General features: G+C 44.3%; 1 protein-coding gene across 5 annotated transcripts in view; it reads left to right on the top strand.

Annotated features, from left to right (window-relative positions):
• Nucleotides 1-262: 262 nt before the first annotated feature.
• The window catches only part of ZHX1 (zinc fingers and homeoboxes 1), a 36,523-nt gene continuing 25,219 nt past the window's right edge, over nucleotides 263-11,566 (top strand). For 4 of the 5 annotated variants that reach the window (XM_063327484.1, XM_063327486.1, XM_063327483.1 and 1 more), the window contains exons 1-2: nucleotides 263-561; nucleotides 1,357-1,467. The gene's annotated coding sequence lies outside the window, so the exon portion shown is untranslated. Of the gene's footprint in view, nucleotides 562-876; nucleotides 1,264-1,356; nucleotides 1,468-11,566 lie in introns of those variants that run through there. The other variant, XM_063327487.1, reaches the window with a different exon arrangement.

The following is an 11,566-nucleotide window of genomic DNA, read 5'->3' as shown; positions in this document are numbered from 1 at the left end:
CGAGCCCGGCCGGGCGGCTGGCGGGGGGGCTCCAGCGCCGAGCCCAAGTTTGCCGGCGAGGAGCGGGCTGACGGAAACAGCAGCTCCCGGCCTGTCGCCCCCGAAAAGGCGAGGAGCCGCCGACGAACCCCGGGCCGCGGCGCTGCGACGCCGGGGCAGCCCCCCGCGGCCGGCCGCTGTCCTCGGCGGGGCCGGGCCGCCCTCCGGCTGGTGTCCGCCGCCTGACGGGCGGGGCGGCGGCGAGGCGGCTCCGCCCCCGCTCCCTGCCAGGGAGGCTGAGGCACCGGCCGCCGCTGCCCGGCCTCCCCGCGCACCCGCCCCGGGGGGCAGCCAGGCGCCCGGGAGGATGCGAGTGGGCGCCGCGGCCGGCGGCGAGGCGAGGGCCCGGGCGGCCGGCGGCGTTGGGAGTTCCCGGCTCACCCGCCGCCCCCCCGCCCCAAAAGAAGTGCAGTAGTTTGTGAAACGCAAGATGGCGGCGCGGCCGTGAGCGGAGGCGGCCAGCAGGCGGGCAGGCAGGCGGGCGGCGCGGGCGGAGGGGGCGAGGCGCAGCGGCGCCCTCAGGTAGGGGCTCGCGTCTGCCGCCGCCGCCGCTGCCGCGGGCGGAGAGGGGGCTCTCGGCGCCGGGAGGGAGGCGACCCCCCCCCCGGGGAGGCGTGCCCCCCGCCCGCCCCCGCGGGAGCCGAGCCAGGCGCTCTCCCGGCGGGGACGCTGCCCCGCTCCTCCCCGGGGCAAGGGCGGCTGGCTGGGCGGCGGGGGCGGGCGGGCTCAGCCGGGCCCGGCGGGGGTGGCCGCCCGCGGGGTGGGCGCGGTGGGCCGGCCGCGCCCCGCCCGCCTCCCTATTGTCTGGCGGCGGCGGGCGAGGGGCCGGGGGGGGGGGCAGCGCCTGCCGGGAGCGGCCGGGCTCCGAGCAGCCGGGGGGCGGGGAAGAGCCGGGGTGTCACTTGTAAGCGGGTCGTTGCGTGCCCCCGGCCCGGGCCGCAGCGGGGTTAAACCCCTTGGAGTCCGGGGAGCATCTCCTCTCCCCGTTCCTCCCTCCTCCGCCCTGTGCCCGGCTTTGCTCGCCACAGGGCGGAGGAAAATCCGCCAGTCGGCCAGGAGAGTGGAGAAGTTCACTCCCGGAGGAGCTGGCGAGTTCCCGCCCGCTGTCACCGGGCTGAGGGACAGACTGACAGGCAGCCAGCGAGCCATGAAGTTGTGTCTCCGGAGTTGTCCCGCATCCCGTGGCGTTGCGGAGCGGGGGCGAGCGCGGAGGAGCAGCAGGGTGTACGTGCAGGCAAAGTTGGGAAAGATGTCTGGTTTACTCATCTGGGGGTGTCTGGGTTTTGGGGTGCGTTCTGACCCTCGGCTCTCCCCTAGATCAGGATGTGCGGCACTGGAGATCGACACCGACTTCGGTAAACCACGTAATGGAGGCAGTTCTGGATCTCTGAAAGGGCTCCGAGTATCTGCAATAGTGAACGTTACCTGGTAGGTACTCGTGCTTTATCTCTGAGCTGCTTGGACGTAGATTAAATAGTTAACGGAAGGATGGAGAAGTTTACTTTGCACGGTGTTATGTAAAATAGCGAAGGCTGAGGGGTCTCTTGGTCTGCAAGCTGGAATAGGTGCCACCGGTTTTTAAAATAGAGATGTACTGAGAGCATATTGGGCATGTCAAAGTGCATATAAACATTGTCTAAATAAAAAGTGGATTTTGTTATGAAACTTGTTACGTGAAAACAAATATTCCATTAAACGTAGGAATGAGGAATTTTAAAAGCTGTGCTGTTGTTTTTGACCAGCAGTCTGGTTTTTGTTTGCTTTTGCTTAGAAGAATTTTAAAAAAAGCTACTGAATATTTACAGAAACCCTCTTTAAAACAATCTGCATGATGCAAACTATAGGACTGCCCTAATTACGACCTCTTTGAGCAAGCACACATCGTTTGGAAAACCCTTTTGTTACTGCCTTTAAACATTGCCAGCAAGGCAGTCTATTTCAGTTGTGTTGTTAAATGAATTCCCCTAAACTGATTAGAAGTAGATGCCGTTTTTTATAATTGAAATTATTTGCGTTTAATTTAACGCTGCTAGTGGTTCTTCTGTCTTTGCTAGACAGAAAAGCCCTCTGCTGTGACATTTGGGTAATATGTGTGTATACTCTGGTTGTCCCCAAACTTGTCTGTGTAAAACATAGCAGTTTGAGGTAGAGCTTTTCTTTGAGGCATACTTTTCTACTCACTTAAGGTTTCTTACGGCTGCCTGCTGGATTATTTCCTGTCTTGAAGCAACCTTGATGACCTGTGCATGCTTTGCGTGGATACAGTGTCCTGGTGTCTAGCCTTAATTGCTGTCATTTATCACTGTTGGTTATTATTGGAATAGACAATATTTATCACTGCATACCAATATATCATCGGAAACTGTTAGAGCTGTGTATTGAACAATTCTGCCTTTTGTAGATTTCTCAGTACTGAAGAATTTCTATCAAATAATGGACTTTGTACTATTGTTAGGATTCCTTTTGTTCCTAATGTACTGAAAAGACTTTCTTATGTGTTTTGCGTTACTGAGCAGTCTATAGCATTTCACGTAAGCTTATTGCTATCCTTGAGCTTCCCCCCTGCTTTCCCCCATTTGTTTTTATGTAGTCTGATGGAAAGGATTATATTTTGGTTAACTTTTCCATTTAGTTATGATTGGTGATGCTTTTGTTCGGAGGTGACTTCGTAAGAGTCTGATTTAAAAAATAGTCATATATCTTTGAAGTCAAGATTCTTTCCTCAAGTCTGAGTTCAGGATTTTTTCCAGCTTTATGAAACTGTAACTTTTAAAGCACCAAGTACATATAAACTGGGTTTTATTCAGTTTGCATAGAGTAAGTATAACCAAGGCACAATCACTTGTAGCTAACCTATGGCTAATCTTTGTTTTGGTGATCAGTTTCTCTTCACCTGTCAAGCTGAGGTCTAGTCAAGAATTCCGCCCTGTCAAATTCAGTATTTTTATGTTTTCTAGTATTTAGAAATCCTGAGCCTGTTGCAAAATTGACAGAATGATCTTTTCAGTGTCTGTTTATTAAATTAAAGTCCCGTGTGATAACAGTTCTGGGGTCATGGAGTGGGGGAAGGTTCTGAACATTTTTTAGCTGCGTGCGTGGACGTGCTGTTCTCTTCTGTGTATTAATGGTCAATATTCCTTATCCTTGCGCTTTAGATGCGGGGTCATTGATCCGTAAATATCCAAGACGGTTTTCCTCTGAGTTGTCAGTGATTTGTAAACAAGTGGTGCAATTTTCAATATAGTACCATTTCCGCTTTTTTCTTTTGTTTACTTGGTATTTCCTAAATAGGGAGCAGTATTGATCTCAGTGTTCTCCTCATGTATCTCCCCACTATGTGTCAGTAGCATCAGCTTTGTTGAATATATACCCATAAGTATACGATTTTCTGTTGTTATTTATATTTCTAATATTGTCAGATTAGGCATTAAGCAGTTTCTTTCTTCAAGCTATGTTTTCGTCATCATTATTATTATTAATTCCTATTTATTGTCTGTATTCCAATTCATCTTCTCTCCTTTTTTTTTTTTTTTTCCCTCTCTCTCTCTCTTTCTCTCTCTGTCTTTTTAATTTTTTTTGTGGCCAGTTCAGGACCTTCCCAAATATTCAAACCACTTTGCTGCATAAACAGTTGTTTCTTTTTCTGTGGAGGTGGAAGCCATCAAAAATGATACATTTCCTTATTCTGTACCAGCCAGATGGCATTTCATAATTCAGTGCCTTGCATCCCTTTAACTGATGGTTCATTTCCAGTTCTGTTGTCTTTCTGTCAAGGAACTGGAAGGAACTTCAGAAGGTCCACTGATGCAGTTTTCATATTCTTCAGAGTTCAGCGAACTGTAACATACTTCATAAAACAGGGTCTCTACTACCAGTGGATCCTTTCTAACTAGCTTCAGAAATCAGCCCAAACTGAGCAAAAGTCTGCTGTTGTCGCTTATGGGAAGATGTGTACCACTCTTTTATCCTTAAAAGCTTTGAGATAGTAGTGAATGTTAAATTCAGTGAAAAAGGGTGTGATCTAAAGGGGAAAGAACTGGAATGTAGAGTACATTTATTATATCGTTAAAAATATAAAAAGGGCAATATCATGCTAAAGCACGGGAACTAGGAAAATTGCTGACGACTAAAAGAGGAACGGATGTGGCTAGATGAGAGAACCTGTAGGAAAAATGGTAAAAAACTTTGAACATGCTACTTTTTGCACTCCTTAAGCGGTGGCAAAGATGGCAAAGAACCTAATGTTGCAAACATCCTTCAGCAGCGTGACCTCTGCTTGTGCCTAACAGGTCTGAAGCAGTTTGGTATATTCTACTTCCAAAGAACAGGCTTCAAATTGCGTTTGGAGCCATTTAAGAAAGTGAGTTTGGTATTTTGGGTTCACTCTGCGCAACTTGGCCTTCCCCAGTGGCATTTTGCAGTCTGCTGCTCACCTTCCTTATCCATTGGTCTCACTAGGAGTTGAAGGAATTTAACCGGCTGCCAGGGGACCCACAATTTGAAGTCGTTGCTCAAGCAAGCCTTGAAGGCTGGCAGTTTTGTTTAAACAGTGGGCAGACAGAGCTGTGTAATGAGGCATGCATAACGCCAGCCCTCGCTCTTTGGCAAAGCCAGCATCGTTCTGTGAGCACTCTGAGCGCCAGATTCACCCCGCCAGACAGAAGGACAGAAATGAGCTTTTGAACTTTCTAATGTTTCTGGTAGAAGTTCCACATGTTCAGCACTTTGAATCTTCTTCCAAGCATCTTATAAACCCCCTATATTGGATGGGAAATAGCTGTTAGCTTACAATGAATACTGTGAATTAGGCAAGCATTTTATATAGGTTTTAAGGCTTGAATCCTTGTTTATAGGTTAGGAGTGTGATTATTTTAACATTGTCTTACCTTACGAAGGTGCTAAGAACTTCATAGATGGAAATGCGCTTAGTCTGAGACAGTCTTGGTAGAGGTCTCTAAGCTTGTCTTTCCTAAAAACTGAGGTATAGTAGCTTAAACAAAACATGGCACTAATGTGATTGCCTCCTTCCGTGTGTTACAATGGAAAGACATGCTTCATATGTCAAAATGCTGTTGATTTTGACACTCTTACTGTCTCTGAATGGTATAAGGCTTTGTTTTGGTAATTAGGTCAAAATGAGATCTAGGAATCTTGTATGTCCTAAAAAGAGTAAAGGGGACACAATGGGGAAGGAGTCAGGAAAGAACAATTATTACTGCCTGGGCTGTAGAAGACTGGTAGTTAAACCTGAGCTGTAGCTGTGTCCTTCTTCAAAAAGTCCAGATTCCTAGTTAATCTTTAGAAAACTCTCAAAGTAAAAAAAAAAAAAAAATAGTGTTTTTTCATACATAGGTCAGCTGCCTTCAACAACATCAGTTGGAGCTGAGAGCACTCTGCAAATCACAGCTGTATCGGGAGTAGTTGGGCACTTGGCAGCAGTTGCCAAGTGAGCTAGATGGAGCAAGCATGAAAGCTCAGGGGTTTCTATTTCTCAGTAGGATTCTCAGCAAGATGAAACACATTTGTAGCTTCGGTAGAATTTTTGGAGCATTCAACACTGCACAATTTCCAGCCTTGTTTGCAGTTTTGAATACATATGGCGCTCTGTCCTCCGGACTTCTCAGTGGGGATCTGGACTGACAAAAGGTTCACTGTACCCAGAGTGTCACCTGGGTTTAAGTTCATAGAATCATAGAATAGTTTGCTTGGAAGGAACCTTTACAGGCCATCTAGTCCAACCTCCACTGCAATGACCAGGAACATTTTCAACTAGATCAGGTTGCTCAGAGCCCAGTCCAACCTGACCTTGAATGTTTCCAGGGATGGGGCATCTACCACCTCTCTGGGCAACCTGTGCCAGTATTTCATCACCTGCATTGTAAAAAATTTCTTTCTTGCATCTAATCTAAATCTACCCTATTTTAGTTTAAAACCATTACCCCTTGTCCTATCACAACAGACCCTGCCAAAATGTTTGTCCCCATCTTTCTTATGAGCCCCCTTTAAGTACTGAAAGGCCTCTATAAGGTCTCCCTGGAGCCTTCTCTTCTCCAGGCTGAACAACCCCAACTCTCTCAGCCTGTCCTCATAGGAGAAGTGCTCCATCCCTCTGATCATTTTTGTGGTCTCCTCTGGACCCACACCAACAGGTTCATGCCCTTCTTATGTTGAGGGCTCCAGAGCTGAACACGGTACTCCAGGAGGGGTCTCACCAGAGCAGAGGGGCAGAATCACCTCCCTCCACCTGCTGGCCACGCTTCTTTTGATGCAGCCCAGGATATGCTTGGCTTTCTGGGATGGGAGTGCGGATTGCCAGCTCATGTCTGGTTTTTCATCCACCAGTACCCCCAAGTCCTTCTTGGGCTGCTCTCAATCCCTTCATTCCCCAGCCTGTGTTGATACCAGGGGTTGCCCCGACCCAGGTGGAGGACCCTGCACTTGGCCTTGTTGAACCTCATGAGGTTCACATGGGCCCACTTCTTGAGCTTCTCCAGGTCCCTCTGGATGGAATCCCATCATTCATGTGTGTCAGCCACACCACTCAGCTTGGTGTTGTCTGCAAACTTGCTGAGGGTGCGCTCAATCCCGCTATTCGTGGTGTTGATGAAAATATTGAACAGTACTGGTCCCAGCACAGACCCCTGAGGGACACCACTTGTCACTGATCTCCATCTGGATGTTGAGCCATTTAACACTACCCTCTGGATGCAACCATCCAACCAATTCCTCATCAACCAAACAGTCCACCTATTAAATCCAAAGTTTTTTGCGCATGGATGAGTCTGAAGAATTGCTGCCCGTACAAGATCCTTGCTGGCATTGTAGATACCTGTTAAAATATGATGCAAATGCACCCAACTTGATTCCTTGTAGCTTATGAGTGTTTTACAAATTTGACTTCTTAATACGTTTTACATAAATTTGCTGGAGGAGTTTGTGGGTGAGTAGAGAACTAATTTTTTTATTTCATTAAAAGAAATAATTTAAGATGGAAGGAGACTTTTTTTGTGTGTGTGAAATGATTGCAACTTCGGGTGTTTTATCTTACAGTCCACAAATGTTCATTTTAAATCTGGTTCTTGACAAGTAGCACTTTTTTTTTTTTTTCTTTTAATTTTCTAGTTTTGGGGTTCCTCCAGGGGAAAAATAAGGCCTTGTTAATATCAGCTGTTTGCTTCTTTTGCGGAAAGGAGAGAAGAGATGAGAAGAAAGAGTAATACTAAAGTGAAGTGAGTTTACTCTTTCCACACGTAGTAAAGAAATAGTCACATGCGCACATCCTTAGAAATATATTTTAATCATTGTGGATAATGTTCAGAGGGAGAACTTTTACATTATTGAAGACACTGAAATTTTACTTCAGAATAGTTCGCTTTGAAATCTTTCCAGTATATTAATATTTGTGTGGCTGATGACAGTGCAAATGCCGAACCCCGTGGTCACCCATGCTGACTGACAAAGAGCGAGCAATACTTTCGCTGCACTTTATGCCAGATGCATATGGGCACCAGCTAGTTCTAAGGGCCGAATTTGTAGATACATGCTCCTTTATACAAGTGAATATCCTATTTCTGGGTGTAATCCTCATGAAGTTACTATTTGTGAATTACTGAACAGTAGCCCTATTCCTTACCAGGCAGTGTTTAAGTCCAGGTGCTGCGGAGAGACGGGCTGAGGGTACGAGCTTGTGGAGGGTTGGGACAGAAGATTGCTTTGCACCAGAGCAGCTTCTCTGCACTATTTTGTGTGGAAAGATTCAGTCATTTCCACCCAAAGCAATGAAATAAAAAGCTCAGTCAGCCATTTCATCTTGAGATACCCCGCCCTCCAAAACAAATACTAAAAAGAAAATGTAGGTTTTGGCCCATGTGTCTCCCAGTAATTTCCACTGATTAAGTTGATGCTTGTAACTGGGATCTAGACAGGCCATGTTTTGCGAAATATAAGTATCTTTTTTAATTTCAGTAGAGGAAGTTACAAGATTTATGTCGTCCCTTTGATATTTTATTTAACCCAATAACTGCTTGTGAAGGAAGGAGTCTGTTTAGTTTACCTTTGTCCTACATTCAGTTTTAATATCTGATGTTTAAATGAAGGGGGGTTGATCTTTATTCTTAATGATTCATGCTGCCTCAAAGCACAGTGGTTTCTAGTTGTGTGCTGCCTTTCCCACTGGGGGATGCAAACAAAAGAACAATAATTTCAGACTCCTCCTTCAGTTTCCAAGAGAACCTTAGCTGCTCAGGGATAGCTTTGAATTTTAAAAGCATTTTTCTTCCAAATTATGTATTGATTGCACACAAAATAGCAGTGCTGTAATATGCAATTTAAAACAAATGCATGATGGTGCTCATTTGCTTTTAATGCTGCTTTTTCCAGCAGAAAAACAAAAAGTGGATTCTGTTCCCATAAACCAGTCTTGCAAAATCCTTACAAACATTTATTAGTCTAGACACAAAATATTCTCACCCGGCCTCAGCTTGACGATGGCAAAAAAAAAAAAAAAAAAAAAAGCAAGCTAATATTGTACTTGGCTGTCAAAAAAGGGGAAGAAAAAAATAAAAAAGAAAAAAAAGCTTGCCCCAGGCTAGTGAACCAGTAACATTTTGCTGGGGCTGCCTGCAACAACAGATGCATCTTATTCCCATGGGGTTTCCAGGCCTGCCTATTCTCTTATGCTAAACTTGGACACTCTCATAAACATTCTCTTTGAGTACCACACCCCAGTTGTATCCTGGGCTCTTTTAATTTGGTTGATTTAATAATGACACTAGACACGTTCATCTTGCCTCTCCTTACCAATCTTTGTGTTCCCCTATCTCCTCCCAGATATCATTTAACTAATGCATTAATTAAAAAACAATTTTAATATATGGGAACTGGAATAATTGGTAGAAATCAAAATGGTTTAAAACAGGTGATTTAATCACAGTTTAAATCTGCGTGTAGGGAACCTTGATTTAAATGCTTTCTTCTAATCTTGATTTGCATTTGTGCTTTTGATAAGTAAGTTTCATAAATGGCGAATGATTCTCATTGTTTGATATCATAGTAGTTTGCGGAGTTCTGTTTTTTAAAGGGATAAATTGTATCAGTGAATATTCTTTATCAGTCCTTTATCTCAGCATACGCTCAGGGTATTACTTTTTACTTTTTGTCATTTTCTTAGAAAATAGTGAATTATGCGTATCTTGTTTTTCAGATAATGATTAGTTCCTGTTATTCCCAAATTATGTCAAACTGCATTTGATTGGAAATTAAAATTTAATTAAAAATTCCCCTAAACAGCACAACATGTCTGTATTATTAATTAAACTACTGTAAATATGTAGAATATCTGAGAATACATTTACTCAAGCATGACTCTGTTTTTCTTAATCCTACGCCTGTTTATGAAGCAAAATATGATACTTTTTTTTGTAGTCACTAGATTAAATTTATTGTTTCTGTGATGACGTATCCATGTCTGTCAAGATTTTAGCCCTGGCAGAGCTCATGCTCAAATCTGAATTGGAGACCTTACATAGAAGATAACCTGTTCTGCTTTTTCAACTTTGAGGCAGGACACTTCTGTCATTCGGAAAAAAGTTTGTGTCTTCACTCAGTGCAGATGTCTACAAAGCGAATGTCTGTCTATAAGGTTAGTCATTGACTGCCACTATTTCAGTGTTTTCACTAAGGATTTCCAACTTAGTTAACTAAGACAACTTGCTCCTAAAAAAACATAGTTATATGAACTATAACTGTCCATTTTAATACTGATTTTTTTTTTCTGAGTGCTTTTATCCCATTAATAAAAACTTACCTGTTTACAGTTAGGACAGTACTTCAGGCAGTCATCGGTGCTCTTAATGAGGATGACTAGTTTAATGTTGGTAAATGAGATGGGTGTTACTCATGTGAGGAAATGTGTTCAGTGTGTTCTTGAAACGTTAATGTAAATTAACAAAGTGTTTCTGACTAAAACTGATTTTGATTTTCCTACTCTAAAGAAGTTTCAACATAATACTGATTCTTCTCTTCCTCCCACCCGACTCTGATGCTGTCTTGTTTTGTGCTGTGTGATATTTTTTTTTAGGCTTTTCTGTTGCTTCTTAAATGTGTTTTAATCAACATGTACAGTATTTTTTAATAAAATTCTACTGCCCATTCTCATTTAAATCCGTGAGAGTATGATTTTGACCCTAGGATATTTATGCGGCTTTAAACTACCAATATATTTTAAAACAGAAGTAATCCGATTCTTTGATGGTGTTTAAATCTATTGCAAAAATACAGAAAGCAGCCCCACAGCTATTCATTTTAAGCGCTGTGTTTTAGTTAACTACATACTTTCTACTGAAATCCTATTGTGCTAATTTTCTAGCATTATACTAATACGTGAGAGACAAAAAGTGAAACTGGCTAGTCTGTTTTCAGTAATCCTCTCTCTTCCTTCCCTGCCAGGACAGAACACAGAGGTTTGCGTTTCTCCTGCAAGAGCTGCTCACATGACAGGCAGCTCCAGCAGGATAGGGCAAAAGGTGCAGCCTCTGGCTTGCCTCGGCCAGTGGCTCCCAAACTGGGGATTTTCCTCTCAAGCAGAGCTCTGAGCAGTCAGGAGATGCCTCACGTGTCTGATGGAAAGGCAGTCATGGAGGTGAGGTTCACAGTCAAAGTTTGGGGCATCAGCCTGGTTAACAGGGGGCAGGGAACCAGTCTGGTGGAAGACTTGACAGTTCTTGTTGAGTTACTTTGCTGCCGCATCAAAGTGAGGAGCAATGTGGGACAGCATCAGGCTATTTCTAGGTTCCTAGTCTGGCAGCGCTTGTGAAGCAGAACATGTTAAACATGGTAACTGCACACCTCCTGCTCCCTGTGCCATGGGCTGATACTTGTTCTGGTCTGCTGACTCTTTAAGATCCTTCGTCACTCCATTGTAACTTGAGTACGCAGTCATGTCTCTGACTTCCATCGGTGACTGTACTTCCACATTCAGCTTTTTATTCCACATGTTATACTTGGAAGCCTCTGTAGTCCCCTGTCTTTTACCTTTTTTTGTCACTGGGCTGATTGGCAGTAAACAATGTTTATCCACTCTGTGAATGCATGATGGCGGGGGGGAGAAGAGGGTGGAACAGTCTTTGTCACACACAGAATAAGACATTATCTCCCACAGAAATCAGCGGGAGCATCTGAGGAGTACAGTACAGTACTCAGCAGGGGACTGGAGTCAGGTCACTGTTGCAAATAAAAATGCTTTGCTTTTCGCAAAGGTTAACTTGGTACACAGTGGTATTTTACTAGATAGTTGAGACCTGCAGAGGCTGTTTATACAGGCAGCTTGGGCTGCCCTCCTTCCTTTTAGTTATAAGCTGAAACATCCCAAAATCCTGCAGAGAAAAATTAAGAGTAGAAGTGATTTCTGGAAATTATCTAGTCCAGCCTCCTGCTCAAAGCAAAGTTAACTGTGAAGATAGATAGGGTTGTTTGGTCTTTTACCAAATTTTGAAAACTTCCAAGGATGGAAATTCTTTAAAAGTTCCCA

The sequence above is a fragment of the Chroicocephalus ridibundus genome, chromosome 2 (assembly GCF_963924245.1).
Source record: "Chroicocephalus ridibundus chromosome 2, bChrRid1.1, whole genome shotgun sequence".
Lineage (NCBI taxonomy): Eukaryota > Metazoa > Chordata > Aves > Charadriiformes > Laridae > Chroicocephalus > Chroicocephalus ridibundus.
Note: the sequence above shows the minus strand (reverse complement) of the source record. Positions and strands in the feature narration are given on the sequence as shown.